This window comes from Camelus ferus, chromosome 5 (assembly GCF_009834535.1).
Source record: "Camelus ferus isolate YT-003-E chromosome 5, BCGSAC_Cfer_1.0, whole genome shotgun sequence".
Taxonomy (NCBI): domain Eukaryota; kingdom Metazoa; phylum Chordata; class Mammalia; order Artiodactyla; family Camelidae; genus Camelus; species Camelus ferus.
The window spans coordinates 43,740,126-43,765,086 of NC_045700.1; the positions used below are offsets into that span (position 1 = coordinate 43,740,126).

The window sequence follows — 24,961 nt, forward strand, 5'->3', positions numbered from 1 at the left end:
GGCGAGAAGCTGCACTTTAGTCTCGGCGGGTGATTTATGCCGGTTCCGGGCGGCCGGGGCGATGGTACGAGACCGCGCCGGGGTCAAGCAGCTCCGACGCGCCTGGGCTGCGCTGCATAGTCAATGAGCGTCCCCGCACCGCTGAGTTACAAAGAGCGGCAGCGGGCGCTGGGGAGGCGCGCGCCTAGGCCAGCGGGCGGGACGGACGGGCGGGCGGGGACGCCGCGGGCGCGGGAGTGGCTGCGTCCGGCCCAGGGCGCGCGTGGGCTCGTGGAGGGGCGGGAGGGTGAGCGCAGGCGTGAGTGGGGCGGGGGGAGGGGGGTGTTTGTGTCCTTTCACTCTAGCAGCCGGGGCTCCAAACATTCCTTTCTGCACTGAAGGGTTTTCCTCATTGTTGTTGTCTTTGTGCTCCAGTGTTGCCAACTTACTGGAATTCCTGACGTGGTTGCACAGCAGGGCTCAGGCTGACCGTACGAGCCAGCTGCGTTTGTGTTTGGGGCTGACCCCGCCGTTAATCCCAGAATAACGCCGAAGGGGGAAAGAGTGGAGGGAGAACGGGAGGGAGGGGAGCAGATAAAGAGGTGGGGATGGGGGGTGAGGAGTCAATAACGAAGCACGGTCCGTCATTCCCAATATTGTGTGTGTAAACTCTCACATCCACACTTTTTCACTAGAAAACCTCATTTTCTCAAGGCAACCCCAAAGTCGTTCCACTTCAAAACAGACATCTTTTACAGCCGGCACCATGCGCATGTTTTTATCTCTGTATCTATACCTGAGAATGCCTGTTTCTGTATTTGGAGGATTAAAACTAAGGACCCGCATCTGGGAAAGCGCAGGGTAACTAAATTGTGATTTATGCCAGCCTTGTTTCTATATAATGCAGAAGTGAAATTTCTTTTTGTTCCATCTCTCTCTCTACATACATGCATAAAGGATTTTACAGAGCAGTTAACCAAGAGACAGGAAAGTGCTGGGAAGTGACATTTATTCTAGTAAATTTATGTTAATTGATTTCCTTAATATATTTTTGACTTGTCTATATTATTATTACGCATCTCAATACCTAATTACGGGAATATTTTCAGAGCATTTGTTCCTATCCTGAACTAACTTCTGCTTCCTGCAGTGGGCATGAAGTTGTAAAATCTCCTTGAGTACAATCCAACTTCAGTTTGCTAATAATCTAATTCAGATTTGCCTCCTGAGTGCCCACTGAACAGTTTCAATCCAATATCACTGAGAGTTCAAACACAACATGATGGAGCCTGAACCGTAAACCTTCAGTGCTTCTTATCTCAGTAAAGGGGACCAGCATTCACCCCACATGCCAAGGCTGAAATTGTCATTCTTGACTCCTCCCTCTTCCCCACCCCATATGCAAAATTCCTCAATCCATTCCTCTCTCAAACCCATTTCTCTCAATCTTACTGCCAACAGCCACCAACCTCTCTCACCTGAATTATGGCAAAAGCCTTATAATGGGCTCCTTGCTGTCAGTCTGCCCTCTCACAACTATTTTCCATTCTGCAAACGGATGACCAAGGTGATATTTCCATCAGACCAGTGCTTTCAAACAAAGGTAACTATTAGAGGGCTAGGAAATCAATTTAGTAGGTTAGATGAGAATTATTTTCAAATAAAATAGAGCAGAATAGAAACAAACATAACTTTCATATGGAAAAGATTTGTGTTATTTCAGAAAACTCTTGTAGGGTAACTCTTCACAGTTGGACAGTTAGTATTTGAACATAACTCCACCTCCTCCTCCCCTCCTCCCCCAGCTCTGGAGGAGGGAAGCAATGAAGGAGGCAGGAGGTCAAGGCAAGGTGACTCAGGTATAATATCAGGACAAGGCGTGTCCAGCATACGCAGGGTAGATGCATCAAGGTTATAGAAGCTAGACATAGGGTAAATAGAGCAGATACCACATGGTATTACCTATACAAATGCATAACATAATTATAAGAAAGCATCAGAAGAATCCAAACTGAGGGACATTCTATTAAATAACTAACCTGTATGCTTCAGATTGGTGAGGTCATGAAAGACAAAAAAAGGAGGAGGGACATTTGAGACATAGGACAGCTACATGCCATGCGCAACCTTGGGTTGGATTTGGACTGGGGGAAGAAATAGCTCTAAGGGATATTACTGAGGAAATCAGAGGCATTTCAATATGGACCGTAGATTGAATAATAATATCCTGTAATATCTGATATTGGTTATGAAAGAGAATGTTCTTGTTTTTAGGAAATATATCCTGAAGTATTTAAAGGTTCAGGAATATGATCTTGCAATTTATTCTTAAATCATTCAGAAAAAAAACAGTGTATGTGTGTGCGTGTGTGTGTGTGTGTGTGTAAAAATTGGGAAGAGAGAAAGAGCAAATGAGCAAAGGGCATATGGGGGTTTCTGGCACTATTACTGCAACTTTTCTGTGAGCTTAAAATTATTGAAATAAAATGTTTTTTTTTTAAAGTTTGAGAACCTTTGCATTAAATCATAAGTCCCATAAGGACAGTTCCTCGCTTGTCTCCCGATGTTTGCTCCTATTATTTCCTCCATCTAGAACATTCTTTCCCTACCAGTCCCTCCCTTCATCTGATTAATTCCTATTCAACTTTCCAGTCCCATCTAAAATATCTCTTCTTCCAGGAGGCCTTCCCTAACCACCCCTACTGACTTAGGAGCCCCTTCTATATGTCCTCCTAGCTCTTTAGATTTCCCCCATCCCAGCTCTTGTGGTGTTCCCTTGGCCTCCTAAAATCTCCAAGGCCAGAGTAATTTTTTGCTGTCATCCAGACCATATCAGTCACTTGGTCATAATATTTCAATAGTTTCCCCATTATCCCTGGAATAAAATTCAAAAAATTTACCATGCCTATGAGCTCTTGAATGATCTGGCCCCTGGCCATCTCATGAACCTCATATAACAATCCAGCCACACTGGCCTCCCCCTGGTTCCTCAAACATAGTGTCTGCTTTCTCAGCCTTGAGGGTGAGATTAAGGAGCCTAGAGGAGAGATAGCCAGAGGTTCATGGGGCTGTCTAAATTCCTGACTGCGTTCCAGGTCTAGTTCCTAACCTAGATTATCCTCACAATAATTCTTCTTTTTCTTGCGTGAGCTTGAATGAATCTCTGCCCCTTGTAAAACAGAGTCAGACTGAAACCGTCATAAAAGTGCCAAAAAGGCACCACGAGGTACCTTATCTACCTGGAAGCCCCAGTAGGCTTCTGATATAATAACAACTGCCATCCACAAGGGAAGAACATTGTTGGGTGGTTTTGTGTTTTGTTTGTTTGTTTTTTTCCAACTTTTGACTTGCCAGCCTCAGGACCAGGTTCTGAACCATAAGTCAGCTGCCTGTTCCTCGTGGTTAGCCAGCCCTAGAAAAGCCACAGCAAGACCTGAAAGGAGAACCAGGGCAGTGGCCATGTTTTCCAAACCAAAACAGAGACACCAAGTATAATATGACAAAGGAATCCTCCTGGTTTGCAAATATAGTCATATGAAACATCTTGGCAGATGTTTAAAGAAACAGCAGAGACTAACGAGTCTCACTGATTGAAAAAATGTTCAATAAAATTAGGACTTTCCTAAAAAAACATAGGGCTTAAAGACATGATGGCAGGAAGCCCTGGGAGTCAGGTGGGCCTACAGTGAGCACGTGAGCTCTGCTCGTGCCAGCACCACAAGCACCAGTTAAGAAGCCATGCAGGGGTACTTCACAGTGCATAGGGAGGAGGGCTAGGAACACAGTAGTGGTGTCAACGAAGTTGACTTCCTGCTTTACAATCTTCTCTCTTAGGAGTGATTTCTGCAGGCAAAGGTCAGTGAAAACATCTGCCTGGATAATGACTCCTGAGAGCTAGAAGACCAGTACAATTCCATCAGTCCCACAGTCCATCTCTTATCTCAGGGATTGTGAAAAGGCTGGAAGTCAAGATACGTGATAAGGAGTAGTATGTGAATGAAGAAAGGGCCTATGTAAAGTCAGGAGTCATATATGATCCTTTAGGTGAAACAACCTATTAGGACAATTATCTCAGTATCTCCACTAGACAGAACTCCAGTCTTCAATGTCCGACTTTGCTTGGGGACCTACAAAAGAATTCAGCCAGGCTCCCTATCAAAGGAGTTGGGTCTGACTTTTTCATCACTGAATCCTCAGAACTTGGCATAGGACCTAATATATGGCAAGTCTTCAATAAACGTTTGTGGAATGAATGAATGAATGAATGAGCAAATGAAATAAAATAGTATTAACTCTGCATTTGGCTTCTGGCATTTAGAAATCAGACTTTACAAGGTGCAGCTTATTCTGAAGAGATCTTAAGATCTTGCATGCTATGGAAAGCATTCTGAAGGTATTTCAGAGGGTTAACTTCTCCCTAGCAATCCTTGCCTTTAGGGCCTACAGTTAACATTGCAACTGGAGTTTTATTTCTTTAATGTTCCATGGAGATATTTGGCAATATTTGGAGACCTTTTTGGTTGTTGTGACTAGGGGGTTTGACTGTCATTTAATGGGTAGATATCAGGAATGCTGTTAAACACCCTGCAACAAATAGGACAAACCACTCACCAACACCCCCGCTGACCCCACTACCCCATCCCACAGCAAAGAATTATCTGCCCTCAAATTTAAGTAACTCAAGGATGAGAAACCTTGAAACTACAGTCAAAAGATTTGTAACAACAAAATCTTTAAGATGGATTTCACACCTTTAGATCAAGAACAGAATCATAAAATCCATTTTAAAACCATTTCTGCTAATTTCATCTTCCTAGTAACTGGATAATGAAGTAGGGAAAAGACTATAGACCTGTAGATCAGCATTCAGTCAAGAGAAACACATTAAGATGGGAAGAAGCCAAGAAGCATTTTTTCAAATCCTAGAAGATACATCTCCGTTCTTACACTTCAGCAATGTTTGAGTAAATGCAAACTAAGCAAGTAAAGTACCTCTTTTCCCTCTTCTCTCTGGTTGACCAACTGCTATTTTTCCCTCAGCCTCAGCTCAAATATTTTCCTTTTTGTGGTAAAATCTCCTCCACCTCTTCCAGAGAGTCTCTTTCTTTTCTGTAATCCCATCCCACCAAACACCTTCATTAGGATTCTCACTTCATGGTATATATTCTTTGATTATATTCATACCTCCTCCAATAAACTTTGTACTCATCAAAGTCTTCTTTCTTACATAAACTTTTTAAATGTAGAATAGATTTACATAAAAACTGCAAAGATAGTACAGAGGGTTCCCATAGATCCCACAATGATGTTAGAATATTATTAACAACTAACATTAGTGTGGTACGCTTGTAACAATCAATGAGCCATTATTGACACATTATTATGAACTAAAATCCATATTTTATTCCAATTTCCTCAGTTTTTACCTAATGCCCTTCTTCTGTTCCAGGATCCCATCCAGGATGTTACATTATATATTTTTTTCCAAATTAATAAAGCCTTTATTGCATCCTTAAACTATCACAAATGAATCTGAAGAGTCATCTGGCATCTTGCTGTTTCTGTAGCCAGACAACTTAGTTAGATCTTATCCATCAGCCTGCTGACCTGTTCCTTTTTCAGAAACATAGATACCATCCAAAAATTTTCTGATATCTTTGTTTTTAACTGTCAGGGCTTGCTGAATCAAAGAAGTTGAGTTTGATACCAGTTCAATGTCGTTTCTTCCAAGAATTAACTCATCTCTCTGGGCTTGAGATACTGAACAAGCAAAGCCTGGCCTCATCTGAACCCTGCAGATGTATTTTTCACCCAAGAAATTTCGGATTCCAACAAGAGAACCATTCTCCTGAATAACAACTTTGATGGGGAAGTGAGCATACCCAAACCTCATCTTGTAACAGAAGCCCAGTGTAACACCTTCGATCAAGTTCTATAAATGACTACAGATAGTGCCAACGGTAGCCAGTTCTTTTCTATTTCCCACCATTTGGTAACTCCAAGCCTCTTCTTTTCCTTTCCAAGGAGGCTAAATTCTACATTGATGTGATTGAAGTCCCTCCGCACAGTGCCTCTGGGGCCCTTCACAATAACTGTGCATCCCTTCAAAGTGATGTCAACATTTTCTGGAATGTCGACAGTCTAACTGCTGAGAATGGTCTTCATTCTCACAGTAGATGTGACAAAGAGCTACATTATATTTAGTTATCGTGTCTCCATAAGCTCCTGTTGCGTGACAGTTTTGCATAAATTGTTTTTGGTTTTGATGACTTGGAGAGTTCTGAAGAATACTGGTCAGGTAATTTGTACAGTGGGCCTCTGTTGAGATCTAATGTCTAATTTTTTTTCATGATTAGACGGGTTATTTTGAGGCAAGATGACAGAGGTAAAGGGCCATAATCCTGACATCACGTCAAGAGTACATGCTGTCAGCATGACTTACCATGTTGATGTTCATCTTGATCACCTGGCCGAGGTCGTGTTAGTCAGGTTCTCCACAGCAATCACTCCTCCCCATGCGCTTTTCATTCTGTCCTCTTTAGAAGGAAGTGTTTATGCAGCACTCACAATTCACTTCCTGAAGGGCAAAATAAGGGAATTCTTTGGATTGGATATTTATCTATTTGCCCCTAATTATTTGTTTATTCAATAATTTATTTATATCACTATGGAATTATGGATACTTACTTTCTGGTTTGGGTTATAATCCAATACTGTATTATTTTATTGTTCAAATTGTTCTAGCTTTGGTCATTGGGAATTCTTCCAGTTGGTTCCTATGTCCCTTTAACATACTCCCATCATTGTGAGGTTTTGGTTTTTGGTTTTTGTTTTGAGCACTTCCTTACTTTCCAGCACTACAAGATGCTCCAAGTTCACCTTGTATACTCTCTGCCCCAGTCCTAGAATCAGTCAAGATCTTCTTTTTATTTTGTTTTATGAATAAAACTAGTGTATAAAACTTGCTGAATATTCACTATATGCCAGATATGAGCTAAGAATCTTACGTGTATAAGATCACTGGCTGACATCAAGCAAGTTTCAGCTAAGTAGTATGCAAACACTGATACACCTTGGTTTTAATGAATTGCCAGGGGAAATTATTTTTACTGCATTTTATTTTTTTTATAATACTAGGACGGGAAGCCTAATATTACAAAGCATGAAGCCTACAATATAGAATGGAAAGACTTGATAGTTTTTTGTCTATAAAAATCAACTAATTTTGTAAGAAAAAACTCAATAAACAATTTTGAAAGACAAATTGGAAAATACTTTTTACATCTATGACCAAAAAAGTTAATATTTAATAATAAAGAAAGGTCCTTAGAGACTAATAAAAAGTTGAGGACCTCACAAAAAAAAAAAAAATCCTTGAACAAATAATAGCTAACATTTATGTAGTGCCTACTATGTGCTAGACACAGTTCAAAGTGCTTTGTGAATATCAACTTATTTAATCCTTACAGTAACCGTATGAAGTAGGTACTATAATTAATCCTATTTTCCAGATAAGGGGAAAATGAGCCCAGAGAAGTTAAGTGATTTTCTGAATGTCACACAGATAGTTCAGCAGACCCAGAATTTGAACCCAGTCGGATCAGCTCCATAGTACCTAAGCTTGTACTTTCCCTGAAAGCAGAATCCTGAAATATAGACTTGAGTGGAAGTAATTTACTTGAGAAATAACACCAGGGAGCAATATTGGGGCGCCAGATAGAATGAGACAGAGAAGGAGAAGCTATATAGGGGTGCTGTATCAATGTCACCACCCTGGGATCTGGCACTTAGTTCTCTCAGAGCCTTCTAAGGATAGTAGAGAATGCTTTTCAGAATTATCCACCTGACTGTCAACCAGAAGTATTTATCCATCAGTTCCCATCCCCTATTGCTTAAGAGTTATTTTCAGGGGCATTACCTTCCCTGTAACCTGGGGTATGCATGTGTGCTTGCTGAGTCCATCAGTATCTGCAGCAGTGGAGAAGTTCCAGGGCAGAAAGTAAAAGATCTCCTGCAGCAGACACCTGGAGCTTAGTGTGTCCAGCATAAGGTCAGCTGAAGCCTGTGTGAGGAGCCTGGTGACCAGGCAGTTGTCACACCTTAATGTTCTGTGGTACTCTTATTGTGTCCCTAGTGGAATCATTATGTCTAGGAACAAGGACCTCTAAAACCAGTAGAGCCTAAATTACATTCCTGTCATTTAGCAAATTCTTGAAGTGACGGTATATGCTACATAGTACATCCTAGAAGACGGCACCCCAATCACATAGTTTTATTGTTGAGCTGGTCATTTAAATGAGAATTTAATAGATCATTTCATTGTTCCATTAGGGTAGCTTCTTCTGGGTTATGAGATATATAATAGGACAAAGGCATTCCAAGGTCAAACATCCAATATTAAATCTCCTTCACTACAAATGGCTTCCTTGTTTCGAGGCAATATGATTCAAGATTCCTTGCTAGTGAATCAGGCATTTCGTAAGCTTTCAAATGATGGTGTTGGCAGAGGCACTATGAGATGGGAAGACAAACCCATATTTAGAGAACCTGTTGACTCTAGGAAGAGCCAATCACTTCTCCCTCCATATGAAAAAGGTCCGTTGTAATCAACATGCCACCAAGGGGCTGATTTTTCTATTTCTTCTCATGTCAGTGTTGGCAATTTGTGCTTTTCTAGGAATTTTCAAATACATCAGCAGAAATGTATTCATCATATTCTCTTGTTATCTTTTTGGAATTTGCATGATTTGTTGTACTATCCCTCGTTTCATTACTATATTGATTAGTTACTACCTTTTCTCTTTTTTCCTTATCAGTATTATCAATTTTGTTGGTCTTTTCAAATTTTTTTGGTTTCTCTTTAATTAATTGTGTTTTATTTTTTGTTGTGTATTTCATTAATATCTTCTCTTTTCTTTATTATTTCTTCCTACTTATTTCAGTTTTTATATACTGTTATACTCATCTATTAATTTTTCATTTCCAACATTATATTTTCAGTTCCAGAATTTCCATTTGAATATTTTTATTTTTATTTCCAGTTTTATTGAGATATAATTGACATACAGCTCCATTCTAATCTTTTTAGGGAGCCCAGTTCTCTTGTAAAATTCTCCATTTTGTCATCTATTTTCTTGACTGTATCAACTGTGATTATTATAAAGTTTACACCTGATAACACCAGTGTATAGAGTGCCTCTTTTGAAACTGTCTATTGTTTGTCTTTGTTTTCAGTCATTTCATCCAAGTTCCTGATATGGCCTGGCAAATTTTAACTGAATACTTTATACTTAGCATGAAAAATTGTCTGGGCTATAGATGATGCTATCTTCTTCAAAGAGGATTTATTTTCCTTTACGCAAGCAGTTAGAATAGGGGTAAACCTTTGATCCAGTCAAACTGAGGTATCTCAAGACTGGATCTTAGTCTTTTTGAGAGCTGAACTGGTTCTGGTTTGTCCTACTGCGAGAGTATAGTCACTGAGGTATCTCCATGGAAGACCTGGAGTGTTTTCAGGACCCCTCTTCCTCCTTGATGGCTAAGAACTCCAGTGTTTATCTCACCAGCACCATGATACTACCAAAAACTCTGATTAATCTTTTAACACTTTAGCATCCACTTTATACCAGACCTCTTAGTTCAGTGCAGCTTACACACTGGAAATGGCTTGAGAAGAAAAGCAGTGGATTTGGAGGCCTACCTCAGTGTCTTCCCTTTCTTTTTTGGACCTTAGTCTCTGAAGTGCTGGATATCTTGTTGCGCTCTAATTTCTTTAAACAGTTGTTTTATATTTTGAAAGTTTAAATGTATTTGTATATAATTGTGACTATTCTCTGATGCTACCCCCAAACTCCACAAGTTGTAGTTTCTTAAAGGTTAATTACAATAAGGAATCTGAAACCATATCGATGAAATGTTCATCCTCAGATTAAAATCCATCGGTCTTTCACTTTGAATAGATTTTGTAACATTTTGCACTGGTCACTTGGAAAATATCAGTTTCCTATTAGTCAGTTCTTCTAAAAGTTGATATATCTCATTACAGAATTCTTAAAGCCATTGGTTAGTATCACCACAAAACTCAAGAAAAAATAGCCAAGTATTGTTGAGCTATCAAGCTCCACTGACAGCTCCACAAGTTTTCCAAAATTGTAATTTTTCAGTTGAAAGCATAGCATGTTCTGCCTAAGGATCGCAGGGCACCCTATTGTTACAGAAACCTCTTTAGTAACGAATGTGTCACAAACAGAATAACTCACTATATTTGAATATGTTGCAAGACTGCATTTGAATTATGTATCATCAATGGTATAAGTAAAAATGTTCCTATACTCTTCAAAATTTGTACATTCTATCAACATAAAGATGACAATTTCATAAAATAATATTTAAGCCTAGAAATGTCTTAACCTGAAAGGCAAATTGGGCTAAATAGAAAAGTTTTTTTTTTAATTAAAATAAAAACAAAAATATAGCCTACTATTAACAATGTTTGGTGAGTAGCAGAGGGACATGATCCTGCTGCCATCTGATTTCACTGACCGTAACTGCGGATAAACAGAGAACGCTTTTGACCAGGTAGCTTCAAAAATCATTCTTTTAAAACTGATTTACTACTTACATGACTCTTTCTAATAAAACTCTTACTATTTCTCAAATTGGAAAATTGGAGTCACTTTATAACACAGGCTTTAGAAGAGAGACTTCCAAATTTTTTTCACAGCCCCTTCCAGTGGGTGAATGAAGATAAAGGTATCTTCATACCTGACTGCCTTTGCCTCTGTGGCCTCAGAGTTGGCTGATTTTCATCTGGGCTCCTGTCTTCACTCACCAGTCATGACAAGGCTTCTCTCTATTGTCCCTTCTTGTTTATATGGTTATTTCAAACAATAATTAGATCATTGTCTCAGTTGTAACAGAAGAGAAAGGGTACTAGAACTAGGGCCTTACAGATTAATTGTTCTTTAAAATTTCATTTGTCTTTCATAAAATAGTATTTTTATCTTCATAAAAATGTTTAAGAAGTCAGTTTGCAGTGCGACATATGTTACATATGTTGTTCTGTTAAGCTGCATGTGTGTGCAGGAGTCGGGTAACGGGGATACAGAGAAAGAGAGATGCATAAGATCAAGCCCAAGATGGAACTCTACTCAAAAAACTGGTCACTCACTGAAGCAGTGAGAATGCTTAGCTCCAAATACTGGGATTTGGGATGATTTTTTAAAACTTTTCTGTATTGTGTAAATTATCTACAATGAACACATTATCTTTATGAAAAGAGAAAAAAAATTAATTACTTTTATTGGCCATAGTGTAGTTTCTGAAGTTTATTTGATTGCTTATCTTACTCTTCATAGCTTAAGAACATTTAGGGAATTTCCTAAAGTCAACAAGCAAGTGACACAACCAGAACCCAAATTCAGACATAATGACTGCCAGCCTGGGGATCTTACCATGTTTTTCCTGGATGTTTGTTTGTTTGTTGCTGTTTAGTTTTTTGTTTGTTTGTTTTTACACCTAACAGAAAGTGCAGCAGAAAAGGACTTTGCTAGGATCCTTAAGGGAGCTGAAATAAGCTCCTCCAAAGTCCCTGGGTTGGCATTATGACACCATGGACCTTCTCCTGAAAGACTCATAGGATTGAAGAAGTAAAAGTATCTCTGTCCGAAGGTGATATGATTGTGGATGTAGAAAACCCTAAAGAATACACACACACACACACAAACACACACACACACACACACACACTGTTATAGAGCTAGTAAATTAATTCAGCAAAGTTGCAAGACATAAAACCAACCCACAAAATTACTTATATTTCTATACTCTAGCAGTGAGCAATCCAAAAGGGAAATTAAGGGGGGAAAATCCACTTACAACAGCATCAAAAAGAATAAAGTATTTAGGAATAAATTTAACCAAAGATATAAGACTTGTACGTGAAAACTAAAAAACATTGCTGAAACAAATTAAACATGAATAAATGGAAACACAACTTGTGTTCATGGATTAGAAGACTTAATATTGTTAAAATGACAATACTCCCCAAAGTTATCCTCAGATTTCATGTAACCCTATCAAAATCCCAGTGGTGTTTTTTGCAGAAATGGAAAAGTCAAGTCTAAAATTCATATAGAATTTCAAGAAACTCCAAACAGCCAAAACAATCTTGAAAGAGAAGAACAAAGTTAGGCAGCTCATACTTCATGATTCAAAACTTACTACAAAGCTAGAGGATTCGAAACAGTATGTTACTGACATGAGTATAGACTACAGATCCAGGGGAAAGAATTGAGAGTCCAGAAATAAACCCATACATCTATGGTCAATTGGTTTTTGACAGGAGTGCCATAACCATTCAATGGGGAAAAAAACAAATAACACTGGGACAACATGCAAAAGAATGAAGCTGGATCCCTATCTCACATCATAAAAAGAAAAATTAACTCTAAATGGATCAAAGACTTAAGATAAACTATAAAACTCTCAGATGAAAACTTAGGGGCAAATCTCCATGACCTTGTATTTGTCTAAAATATGACACTAAGAGCACAAGCAACAAAAGGAAATAACAGATAAATTGGATTTCATCAAAATTTTAAAACTTTTGTGCATCAAAGAACAAAATCAATAGAGTGAACAGACAACCACAGAATGGGAGAAAATATTTGCAAATCATGTATCTGATAAAGATCTAGTATCCAGAATATATAAAGAACTCCTACAAATAACAACTAAAAGACTAACAACCAAATTTAAAAATAGACAAAGAACTTGGATAGCCATTTCTCCAAAGAATATAAAATGTCCAAAAAGCATGTGAAAAGGTGTTCAATGTCATTATTCATTAGGGGAACACAAATCAAAACCAAAATGAGACACCATTTCACACACATTAGGATGACCATAGGAAATAAAAACCAGAAAATAACAAATTGGAGAAACTGGAACACTTGTGCATTGATGGGGATGTAAAATGGTGCACCCATTGTGGAAAGCAGTTTGGTATTTTCTCAAAATGTTAAACGTAGAATTATGATATAGTCCAGCAATTCTACTTCTGGGTATAGAATCAAATGAATTGAAAATATATGAATGGAAAAACAAAATGTGGTATATACATATGATGGAATATTATTCAACCATTGAAAGGAATACAGTTTTGATACACACTACATAGATTAATCTTGAAAATGTTATGCTAAGTGAAAGAAACCAGACACAAAAGGGCAAATATTATATGATTCCACTTACATGAGGTACCTACAGTAGTCAAATTCATTGAGACAGAAATAGAATGGTGGTTACTAGGGTTTGTGGGGAGAGATAAATGGGGAGTTACTGCTTACTAGGTACAGAGTTTCTGTTTGGGATGAAAAATTCTGGAGATGGATAGTGGTGATGTTGCACATTGTGAATGTACTTAAGGCCACTAAATTGCACACTTTATTTTATTTTTTTTATTATGTTCTTTTGTTTTATTTATTTTTTTAACATTTTTTATTGATTTATAATCATTTCACAATGTTGTGTCAAATTCCAGTGTTCAGCACAATTTTTCAGTTATTCATGGACATATACACACTCATTGTCACATTTTTTTCTCTGTGAGTTATCATAACATTTTGTGTATATTTCCCTGTGCTATACAGGGTAGTCTATTCTACAATTTTGAAATCCCAGTCTATCCCTTCCCACCCTCCACCCCCCTGGTAACCACAAGTCTGTATTCTCTGTCTGTGAGTCTATTTCTGTCCTTTATTTACGCTTTGTTTTTGTTTGTTTGTTTGTTTTTGTTTTTGTTTTTTAGATTCCACATATGAGCAATCTCATATGGTATTTTTCTTTCTCTTTCTGGCTTACTTCACTTAGAATGACATTCTCCAGGAGCATCCATGTTGCTGCAAATGGCATTATGTTGTCGGTTTTTATGGCTGAGTAGTATTCTATTGTATAAATATACCACATCTTCTTTATCCAGTCACCTGTTGATGGACATTTAGGCTGTTTCCATGTTTTGGCTATTGTAAATAGTGCTGCTATGAACATTCGGGTGCAGGTGTCATCCTGAAGTAGATTTCCTTCTGGATACAAGCCCAGGAGTGGGATTCCTGGGTCATATGGTAAGTCTATTCCTAGTCTTTTGAGGAATCTCCACACCGTTTTCCATAGTGGCTACACCAAACTGCATTCCCACCAGCAGTGTAGGAGGGTTCCCCTTTCTCCACAGCCTCTCCAGCATTTGTCATTTGTGGATTTTTGAATGACGGCCATTCTGACTGGTGTGAGGTGATACCTCATTGTAGTTTTGATTTGCATTTCTCTGATAATTAGTGATATTGAGCATTTTTTCATATGCTTTTTGATCATTTGTATGTCTTCCTTGGAGAATTGCTTGTTTAGGTCTTCTGCCCATTTTTGGATTGGGTTGTTTATTTTTTTCTTATTGGCACACTTTAAAATTATTAAAATGACAAATTTTATATTAAAGTGTATTCTACCATAATCAAAAAAATTCAAACAGTAAGAGAAAAAGAAATGGAAGTCAATAATAGCCAGCTTTACCCTACTTTCTTTTTGTAAAAATCCATTTGGCAATCAACAGACACTGAAAAGTACCTTCAGACCTTGTCAAGTTTTTGTCTTTCTTAGGGGCTTCAAATTTTCTTGCTCTTTTTCTGATCACTGATACAAACCCCTACTCATCCACTTTTCAAAAGCAATGTGTAATTTAAAACATTTATACTCCAAGTGAACTCAGAAGGTTTTTTGTACAACTCCAGGAAAAGTGATGACTACACTATTCATTAGGCTCTAGTGGCAACAGCATTTCAGTTGGTTAATTCTGCCTATGTAAACTTGCATAAACAAAATCCACCACTTTTTTTTCGTGTCTCCAAACTTCCTTATAGCTGAAATGCTCATAAGCCATTTATGTTTTCTGATTTTTTTTCAATGATGTAGATACGTCTTCTCACTCTGCATTAATTCAATCAATAACATCAACCTGGTTCTTGAAAGGTTTTGTGGCAGGCTCATGAAATAGACACAAAGTTGTCTGACATGTGATTCTTGCCTTCCAGGGATTAACAATCTTGAACAGAGTTCAAACTCCAAGGCCAAATCCACCAGATGCCTATTTCTGTATAGCCTACAAACTAAGGATAGTTTTTACAATTTTATACGGTTGAAAAAAATTCAAATGAAGAATAACATTTCATGACATATGAAAATTATGTGAAATTCAAGTTTCAGTGTCCAAACATCATCTTATGAGAACCTGGCTATACTAATTCACTTACTGTACTGACTAAGGATGTCTTCACACAAGAGCAGATCTGAATAGTCACAACAGAGACCACATAGTCCACACAGCCTACAACATTTCTATCTGGACATTTATAGAAGTTTGCCAACCCTTGATCTAGAAGGTGAAGTGAAATGTATATAAAAATAACGGCAAATCCACGCAGGATGGAGTGAACGTCATGTGAGTGACACCTATCTGGTGCTGAATCCTAGGAGACTGCAGAAGAGAGCAGCACAATCAAAGAAGGCATCATGGAAGAAGCAGCAAACTGGTCCTCAAAGGAAAGCAAGAGTTTCAGTAAGTGAGAATTCAGAAGATTCTAAACAAAGGGACACGTTTGCACAGAGAAAGAAGGAAAGGTATAAGCCAGAAAGACTTTAGGTATAAGACACTCCAACACTACAATCAAAAGGAATTATTGGGAGCAAAGAATGTGAATAACTTCATGGTGGCACCCTCTTTATTACATGCTAAAAACCATTAAAAATTACAGACATCAATTTTAAATGAATTCTCTCAACACTCTCATCTGGAATTCAGCACATTGCAAGAACTATTAGAGCAAATGTTGTTTAAAAATTGTAGTCTGAGAAATAGAAGACATTTGCATTGGATTGGCCATAGCCACACTATTGGTGATTGAATAAAATGGACATGAACTTGTGTGATCTTACTCTTCAGATGTGCCTCTCTAACCAAAAAAATACTCCCGCATTTTATGAGTATATTTTAATATGTCAAGTCTACATTTGTACGTCTGGCGGCTTAACAGGCAGTTAATAAAAAACGTGCTAGTCCCCAGAAATCCTATATAACTGCCGAAGTAGATGAACTGTGTCAGTAATCCAAAGGTCCTGAGCCCCCTGGATTGATGGTCAGTAAACTAGTCAATTTTTTACCCCTTTGTCAAGGTGTTTTCTTAGTTAGGAAACTTCCCAGAAAATCATCTCTTAGGAAGAAGCAAAGTTCCAACCCTTAGACCTTGAGATGATTAAGGTAACTGTTTTACTTGGTAAACCTTGGGGGAGGTTAGAAAAGGAAATGTTTAGCTCTTGCTGCCTTTGTACACATTCAACGCGTAAAGGGCTTCCTGAGCAAACTTGTCTGGGCAGCACTGCCAAGACCAGGGCAGGCAGCACTTCACAGGCACAGCCCTGCTGGTATTACAGAAAGGCGGTATTTTCAGCAAGTTCCCCTCAGATCCTCCCAGTGATAAAGTTGAAGAGCCTATCACAGGCAACACTCACAATTAAGAGCTACATTGTCTGAGTTCAAACCCCAACTCTAATCCCTCCCCCAGCTATGTAACCTTGGCAACACAACCTCTGCTTGTCACCTCTCTGTGACTCAGTCTCTTCATATGCAAAATGGGACTAGTAATAGTGCCTACCCCATACAGTTTTTGTGTGGATTAATGTTCAGTAAGTATGAGTTATCATTATTGATGGCTCCAATATACAAGTCCTCTAGAAAATCAAAAGACCACTCTTCTCTTCCTGTCCAGGAGTCCTCAGTTTTTCCCAGAGTCCATTCTATTAATGACCGTACATTTTTCACCATATAGTATAAACTTCCATTACTTTGCATTTTCATTTCTTCCCCTCATTCAGTCATCTTCTGGCTCAAGAACTAGATATGTGACCTTTGGAATAAAAAATCAATGGAAAAAGGACTAACTTTTAACTCAAAAAAATCTCATAAAAACAAAGCTAAAAGGATGGGGGGAGGAGGATGCATACGATGGAGTTGGAATGTTGCTGAAGAATTGTCTGTGAAAAGTCAGCTATTTCAAAGGATCTTCACTAAATATTGAAGTTTTGTCTTTATTTATCAAAGACCTGATATAGTGTCTAATTTCAAACCTCTTCAGTGAAGGTTTCTTTTTTTTTTTTTTTCCTTTGGACCTATGAAGTGTCAACACCCATTTGAGTCAATGGATTAATTTTGATGAAAAGAAAAACTCCCAAAAAGCAGTCTCACTTGCTTTTAAAGCTTTCTAGTACTGCACTAGAGTGGGTTATAAATAATTAATTTGTGTCTTTGGGGCTGCTGTGAATTCATCAACAAAAAAGAAAAAGAATGATCCTTTCCCCTTTCCCATTCAAGAAATACAGGCAAGTTTTTATGTCTAAGCTTTGGGTTCCTTTGCCCCAAGAAAGATAGTAGTGCTTTATGCGTTTCCTAAGCTTTCTTTAGGGAAGGCTCAGCCCATGCAAGGAAATGATATTAAGGCTTCTATGCTTCCAAGGAAAGAAAAGGGTATGCCTAGTCTCCCAAGTATTGTTGGATCCCTGAAAGACTAGGAGAGGAGAGGGATGGGATTCTATGAGGAAGGGAAGTCTCCATTAGCTTGGAGTGAACCTGAATGTTGAATGGCAATGGGATGCCTGTGGAGGACAACAGCCTTGGACATAGCAATGGGGCTCTCCACTGCCAAGCCTGCAGAAATTGGAGAGGACCTCAGTGAAGGATTTCTCTGTAGTCCTCCTGGAGCAGAGCAGTGGGTGTGACAGGCCATCTCATAGCAGAAGGAGTGGACTGATATTGGTGATTGTCATAGTTCAGACCCAGCTTTTCCATCCTCCATAGAACCAGGGTTCTTATGCAAGCCAATGGCAGATGAATGGTTTATATTGAATTGTTTATTGATCTTGGCAAACAAGAATTCAGAAATAGATTCAATTTTATTTCAAAAATTAAAACAATGTGGCAAATTGTTATGGAAAAATTCACACCTGTTATAGATTCCTTTATTTTCCCATAAAGTGGAAACATTAGTAACATCCACTTCAAAGGTTATTGATTTGACCAAATGAGATATACTATGTAAAACATGAAGTGCACTTTAAATATTTCTGAAACTGTTACAGGTTTAGCATGGACTTTCCTACCTTTGCTGAAGCATTAACTAACCACTTGCTCCAAAGTCATTGTTCTCTCTCGTTTGTACTTATGTAAGTGAAGGCTCAGTTCACTGCAGCCAGCAAGAGTAATTCTATGAATGTCAGGATAGGAGATTGGTATCATAGAGACAGACCTATGACCGAGCTCTACTCTTTTGATAGCTACTTTCCCCTCCAACACCAATACCCAACGCTAGCATAAGGCCATGGAGCAAAGCTCGTAGTGATGTCCAGGCTCTACCCCAGATCATTAAACTAGAGTCTCTGGGAGTACGGCCCGGGCATGGCTAATTTTTAAAATTTCCCAAATGATTCTAATGTGCAGTCAGGTGGAGAACCCTGACCTGGGGGATTAATATTGCTTAGACAATATTAATAACTGTATAGACCTGTGCAGATAGGATAATTAAAGGAAGAGTTTGAAGGAGGTTAAATCTGCAGTCAATTATTATAAGATTCCTATTGGCCTTATTATGTTTCATCGGTAAAATATGTACCTACAAAAGGGTTTTCTAGGTGGTCTATTTTTCCAGTCCAAGGAAATTGATTTAACCCTTTCCTGTAGATACGCACAGAAAAATCTTAATCCTCCCCTATGGGTCTGTTTGTTTGTTTTTAACATTTCTCTTATTATCCACTCTAGGAATGACCTCTGAAATTACAGTGCCTTTTAAGCACGGATATTGTGAATGCAGAAATCTAGCTAAACAATATAGGAAGCTTTATTCAGCCTGAAAGCCACTACTGTGACTCTCTTGGAATAATTATATTAAAGGAGAAATGGTCTGCAATTCTGATTTGGACACTAAGAGGGGTAATCCAATAATACAGATAATGTTTAGATAAGTGTCTAAAAAATATGCAGATGTATCACCCTTCTCAGAATTTTAGTAAATGTTCTATAAACAAATTCTTGAAAGTAGCAAGGGGATTTCTTGATTAGCAAAACTTTCTGTACTGGGAAAAAATCACTTCTAATACTCTTCACGACAACCCTATTGGGGAGGTGTAATTAGCTCCCTTTATACAAGAAGCAGCTGCTTAAGAACAGTCAAGCAATTTGTCCCAAGCTCCCAGACCTAGGACATGGGAGGCCAGGGACTGGATCCCGAATCTTTCTGAGTCAAAGTCTAGACTCTTGATTATGAAGCTCTAGGGTCATTCTAGCTTTCTGAACAAACCGCACCAAAAAGCTTTTGCTCCCTTCAAAGTCTTACATAACCCAACACAATTCCTGCCTCAAACAGGAGTTTCAAACTCAAAGGATTACAGGGCCCAGTCTGTAACACAAATGAGTTAATATAGGTCAAATTTAAGAAAAAATCCATGTTGTCATATAGTGTGTAACTTGGCTACTGCTGAGCTTCAGCCAATTATTGTCCTGGAAGAAGTTAGTCCTAATATTATCAGCCCTTATTTTTATAACAGAGGCCAGAAACCTGGATTTTTAATGAGAAACAACCCAGTTTTCAAAGATTGGCAATAAATGTACTTTTTTTTTCTTCTAGTTTTCTTGAGATATAATTGACTGACAGCCCTGTATACCTTTAAGGAGTGCAGCATAATGATTTGACTTACATACATCATGAAATGTTTAAATGATCAAAAAATAAGTTTAGTAAATAGCTATCATTTCATATAAATAAAAAATTAAAGAAATAGAAAAAAAATATTTTTTTCTTGTGATGCGAAATCTCAACAACTTTCACATGTAACAGCAGTGTCAATTATATTTATCCAGTACTGTACATTACATCCCTAGTATTTATTTATCTTACAACTGGAAGTTTAAGTTGTCTGTTTTTAAAAGAATAATACATGGGACATCACTGAGCAGGCTAAACCATGTGAGCCACAGTTTGGGGAGAAAAGAGAGGCTTGTTCAACATTCTTTTTTTTTCCCCCGATAGACATTAGTTGATTTAGGTACAAGTAAATGACTTTCTAGACAACACAATAAGAGAAAGGAGTAAGGCCAGTAAGTCCATGGTAGGAAAAAAAAACCAGTTCATTGTTTAATCAGAATCTGACTTATACATATACCAAGAAAATAACCTTCAGTGAACTTAAATCAGATTTTATTCCTTGACAGCAAGAGTAAACATGTGAAAATGCTGTATACCAATTAATGAAAATATAGATATTATATGAAATGTATGCAAAGATAGTATATCTACTTTGACAACAAATTCACCGAGTAATTTTAAGCTAATCAAAGTCAACTCATTCCTTTAGAGCAAAAGCTGTCTTATCTGCAGCCAGCCAAGGAAGCATTATCAGGTTTGGAGGTAGGTTTTTGTTTTCCCCCAGGAATGGCAACTTAAAGGAAAAGCCCTCAGGTTGTATTACAGCAAAAAAAAAAAAAAAAAAAAAAAAAAATTACTATTTTCTAAAATCTCTTTGACTCTCAGATCTCTGAACCAGAGATAGGGCTGGAATGTGGATGTAGATGGGAGTAGCAGTGCCGGAATCTTTTCAATGGACGTGCTCCTAAGCACAGCATTTTTTTTCAAGACATTTCCCAATATGACTCAATAGAAAAAAAAAATTTAATCTCTGGGTTTCAAAATAAGTACTGAGTCAATACTTGTGTCTCCATTTCATTTACACCATCCATTCACATTGGTAACTACAATATTTTCATTTTTCTCTTTGTTTTGGTTTTCATTTCTCAGCTACATATAATTTTTTAAACAGTGGCTGTGTTTGAAGCTTTGTAATTTAACTTTTTCTGGATGCATTTTTGCACTTATAAAGACATGGTTTTCAAATAACATGTACTGAAAGACTGAAAGATCAAAAGAGGGAAAGTGCAGAACTTAAGTCTCAGAGACCATCTTCCCTTTCAGTTTATATCTAACACAATGATTTCGTTCTCAGGCTGAGGAAGAATCACACCCCTTCTATCCAAATGCAACTTTGAACATCATTTTTGTCTTTTGTAATGCCCAAAATGGAGCTTGATAAATAAGGAGTAGACCATAAGTGGAATTACTGGACTACATAGCAAAGATTTTGTAAAATCTGAACTTTAAATAGCATTAAGTCAAAATGTTTGCTCTTTGAACATTTGTTTTTATTTATTCATAAGTATCTTCGGTATGACTTTGAGATGCACACAGCTGAGACCCTGGAGTTTCAGCACACTTTAAATAGGGAACTAAACAATATGCTAAGTGAAATAAGCCAGACAGTGAAAGACAAATACTGCATGGTAACACGTGGAATCAAAAACAAAAACCAAAAAAGTTGAACTCATAGAAACAAAGAGAGTAGAAAAGTGAAATAGGGAGATATTGGTAAAAGGATATTAGCTTTCAGTTATAAGATTAATAAGGTGTGAGGATCTAATGATCCAATGTATAACATGATCACTTTAGTTGACAATACTGTATTGTATAGTTGAATTTGCAAAGAGAATAAAACTTAAATGTTCTCACCAGAAAAAGTAACTGTGAGTGATAGATACATTCACTGGTGGAGAGAATACTTTCACTATGTATATACATCATATCATCATGTTGTACAGTTTAAATATCTTACAATTTTATTTGTCAATTATTCTTCAATAAAGCTGAAAAAAATATAGGGAGCCAAAGACAGTGAGTGACCATATGAACTGAATTAAAATGTTGACAAGGTTCTTGCCATTTCTGAATGTTTCAAACTATATAAGGAAAACATTTTTCACTGCTAAAACTGACATATGTATTTTTTAAATTAATGTTTTTCTTATTTCAACCAGAAAAGGGAAAGTAAAATTGAAGGAATTTCCATGATACTTCAAAAGAATTTTTTAGCAACTCTGGATGCAAACAAACAAATAAAGCATCATATACTGAGTTGTCGTACTTAAAAAAAAAGATAGTTAATGAATGGGAATACAGAATCTTGAGATATAGAACTATTGCTATATCTCTAGAAAGGTGATAGTTATTTATAAATATAAAATGGTCCAGGTTTACTATAATTAATTTAGATTTTAAAATCTATAAAACTGCAAGAACTGCACTTACTCTGGTGGACCTATAAGGATGCTATATTTTCCATGGCAAAGCTTTAATTAAAACTTTCAAAGGTGGAAACCATGGCAAAAGATCAAAGAATGAGAAATAGGTGGCAGGCCATAGTCAGTTCAACATCAATAGCATTCAGCCGCCTCCTCCTCCTATTTCTTGATAAAAACCCATTAATTCCCACTCCCTTCTGGGTTAACATTCATTTCAAGAAAAATATGCTTGGACCTGCCTTGCACAAGCCTTCACACCATGAGAAGCAGAAGCAAAGAAACATGCTGAACATCTGAAATAGCCCGGCTGAACTCATGGCTGTACACCAGGCACCTCTGCCCCCTCTCCAATCACATACAATGTCCTTGCAAAGCCCAGAGGAGGAATTATCATTCCCTTTACTGCCTGGAATGGAAAGAAGATCAGATAAGTGCACATTAAAAAAGGTGATTAAATGGGTGACAGGTATTTCTAACCCTGGGCTCATGGTAATAATCATAAACCTATAAGTTCTTGTATCTTCCAATACAATTTGGTCAAAAGACACCCAACAGGTAGATTTTTATCTATTACGTTTCTTAAATAAATTTACCTATTTTGGAGAAGCTAGAGTTCCAGGAGACAATAAAAAGACAAAGATGGAGGATTAAATATGACCATTCTAAAACGTGAATGTCTGCCCTTCCACTCCTTATTTCAATTCTTACTTTAATGTGGAAATATAGCACCTAACGGTTTTGCATGTACATGGTGCCTAGCCAATCTATATCTTCTAAGTAAACTTTTTAAAGAATAAAATACACAAATCATTAAGTATATAGTTTGATGAATTTTTCACAAATTAATCCATGTAATCAGCATTAGATCAAGAAACAGAATATTATCAACATCTCAGAAACTCCCCTCATGACCCTTTTGGTCACTCTTCCACCAAGCGTAACCACTACTCTAAGTTCTAACCAGATAAGTTCATTTTAGGATGTATATAGTTTAACACAATTGAATTGTGTCTTTTTGAGTACTTGGCTCTAGATAAAATCTGCTGATATATATTGGACCAACCTAGCTGCTATCCCAGTCATTTATTGTTTGACTAGTCACCTATGCCAATTATTGCATAGTAAGCACCATTATGGAAAAAAAAGAGTCCAGGTTTAGTCCTTGCTCTGCCACCAATGAGTTATGAGATCTAGAGGGAGTAACTTCTCCATTCTCGCCCTTAAATTCCTCTTTGTAAAATGAGTACATTTAATTAGAAAAGGTACAAGTTCTCTTCTGAAAGAATGGAAATATTAATGATATAGACTTTCAACTATGTATCACTATCAAGGATATATATATAATTATATATTCAAATATAATATTCATACTCATATATACATACATACACAATTGAATATGTATTCAATTATATATAAGTATATAATTCAATTATATGTAGTTGATAATTATACAGAAAGATTTATATAGAGACAGATTTTATATATATGTATATGGGTGACAGGTATTTCTAAAGTATTTCTAAAGTGACAGATATTTATAAAGTATCATGCCTATTTACCTTCCTTCAAAGACAGATATTGATTATGGCATTACACATGTGGTATAAGAGCAGATCTGGGGCCCCCACCCCAACACTGTTTTAAGTCTTGCTCTAACTTAAGCAAAGAAATTGATGAGTGATTAATAATGCAGAGAGGGAATCATGAGACTAAATACATATGGGTCACTAGATGACATTTCTTCCTGAAGGGGCACAGAATTCGAGGAAATAGAAAAGCTCTGCACAGAATTCTAAAGTAGAGGAAGTTTATCTGTAGTGACCAGAGCCTTAATGGTCTTTGCTTTTCCTCTACTCAGTGGGAACTGTCTCTTCTCCAAAGTGCTCGGTGCTCTCATCAGTCCCTATCAAAATAAAAAGGTTTATTTTCACTAATGTGTAAATGGTTGCCAAGCCTGAATGTTCCCTCATAGAAGTATTGACTGTTACCAAGACATTTTGATTTTTAAAAGTGAACTTCTAGTTACAGAACTTCATGAATCAGAGTCAGGAGGACAGGTCATTTTTCCATCAAGGAACAACTAACATCACTCTATTCAGGTAACCACTAAAGCAACCTTCTTTCCTAATATTAGTGACTACTATTTATTGAGTGTTGTGCTAAGCTCCTTACAAACATCATTTCATTTATTTCCACAAGCAGTGCCATTATTATCATATTTATTTCATTTATGAACACACTGTTATTACCTGGCCAAGGGCACACAAGAAATGACACTAAATCCTAGATCTGTTTTTCTGAAAGGCTAGTGTGACCCTGGGTTTGGCAGCAGGTACCAGCCAAAGGCAAAGGCAGAAACTAGAGACCAAAGTTCCCCACAGCAATCCTATGAAGGGAATTCATTCTTCTGGATCATAGGTGGTGGAGGCCTGAAAGGCAAGGAAACACAGCAACTCTTTCTTGGAGCTGCTGGCTCCTCTGGCCCTCCTCCTTTGTGCTGGATCCTTTCAGAAGCTGCATTAATACTTTCAAGGCCCTGATAAGTTAAATAGCAGCAAAGCTTAAAGATGCATTGAAACACTGCTCCAGAAGGCCTGTAAATCAACCTGCTGGGCAGCCTTGACTTAAAGTCATTCCCAGCCAAGGTGTTATGGAAGCTTCTGAGGCCACTAGGGACTTCAGCTGCAAATCAAGGGCAGCCTCTGAATATCCTAACAGGGCATAAAACATCCAACATTCCCCTCTGAACGCACACGC

The 24,961-nt window shown here is 37.6% G+C and overlaps 1 long non-coding RNA gene and 1 pseudogene across 1 annotated transcript in view; both read right to left on the reverse strand.

The window, feature by feature from the left end:
* Positions 1-5,550: 5,550 nt before the first annotated feature.
* LOC102510374 lies at positions 5,551-6,144 on the reverse strand (annotated as a pseudogene).
* A 283-nt stretch (positions 6,145-6,427) lies between these two features.
* Positions 6,428-24,961, reverse strand: part of LOC116663655 — a 71,885-nt gene continuing 53,351 nt past the window's right edge. The window contains exon 3 of the long non-coding RNA XR_004319915.1: positions 6,428-6,556. This is a non-coding gene — a long non-coding RNA (uncharacterized LOC116663655). The remainder of the gene's footprint in view (positions 6,557-24,961) is intronic.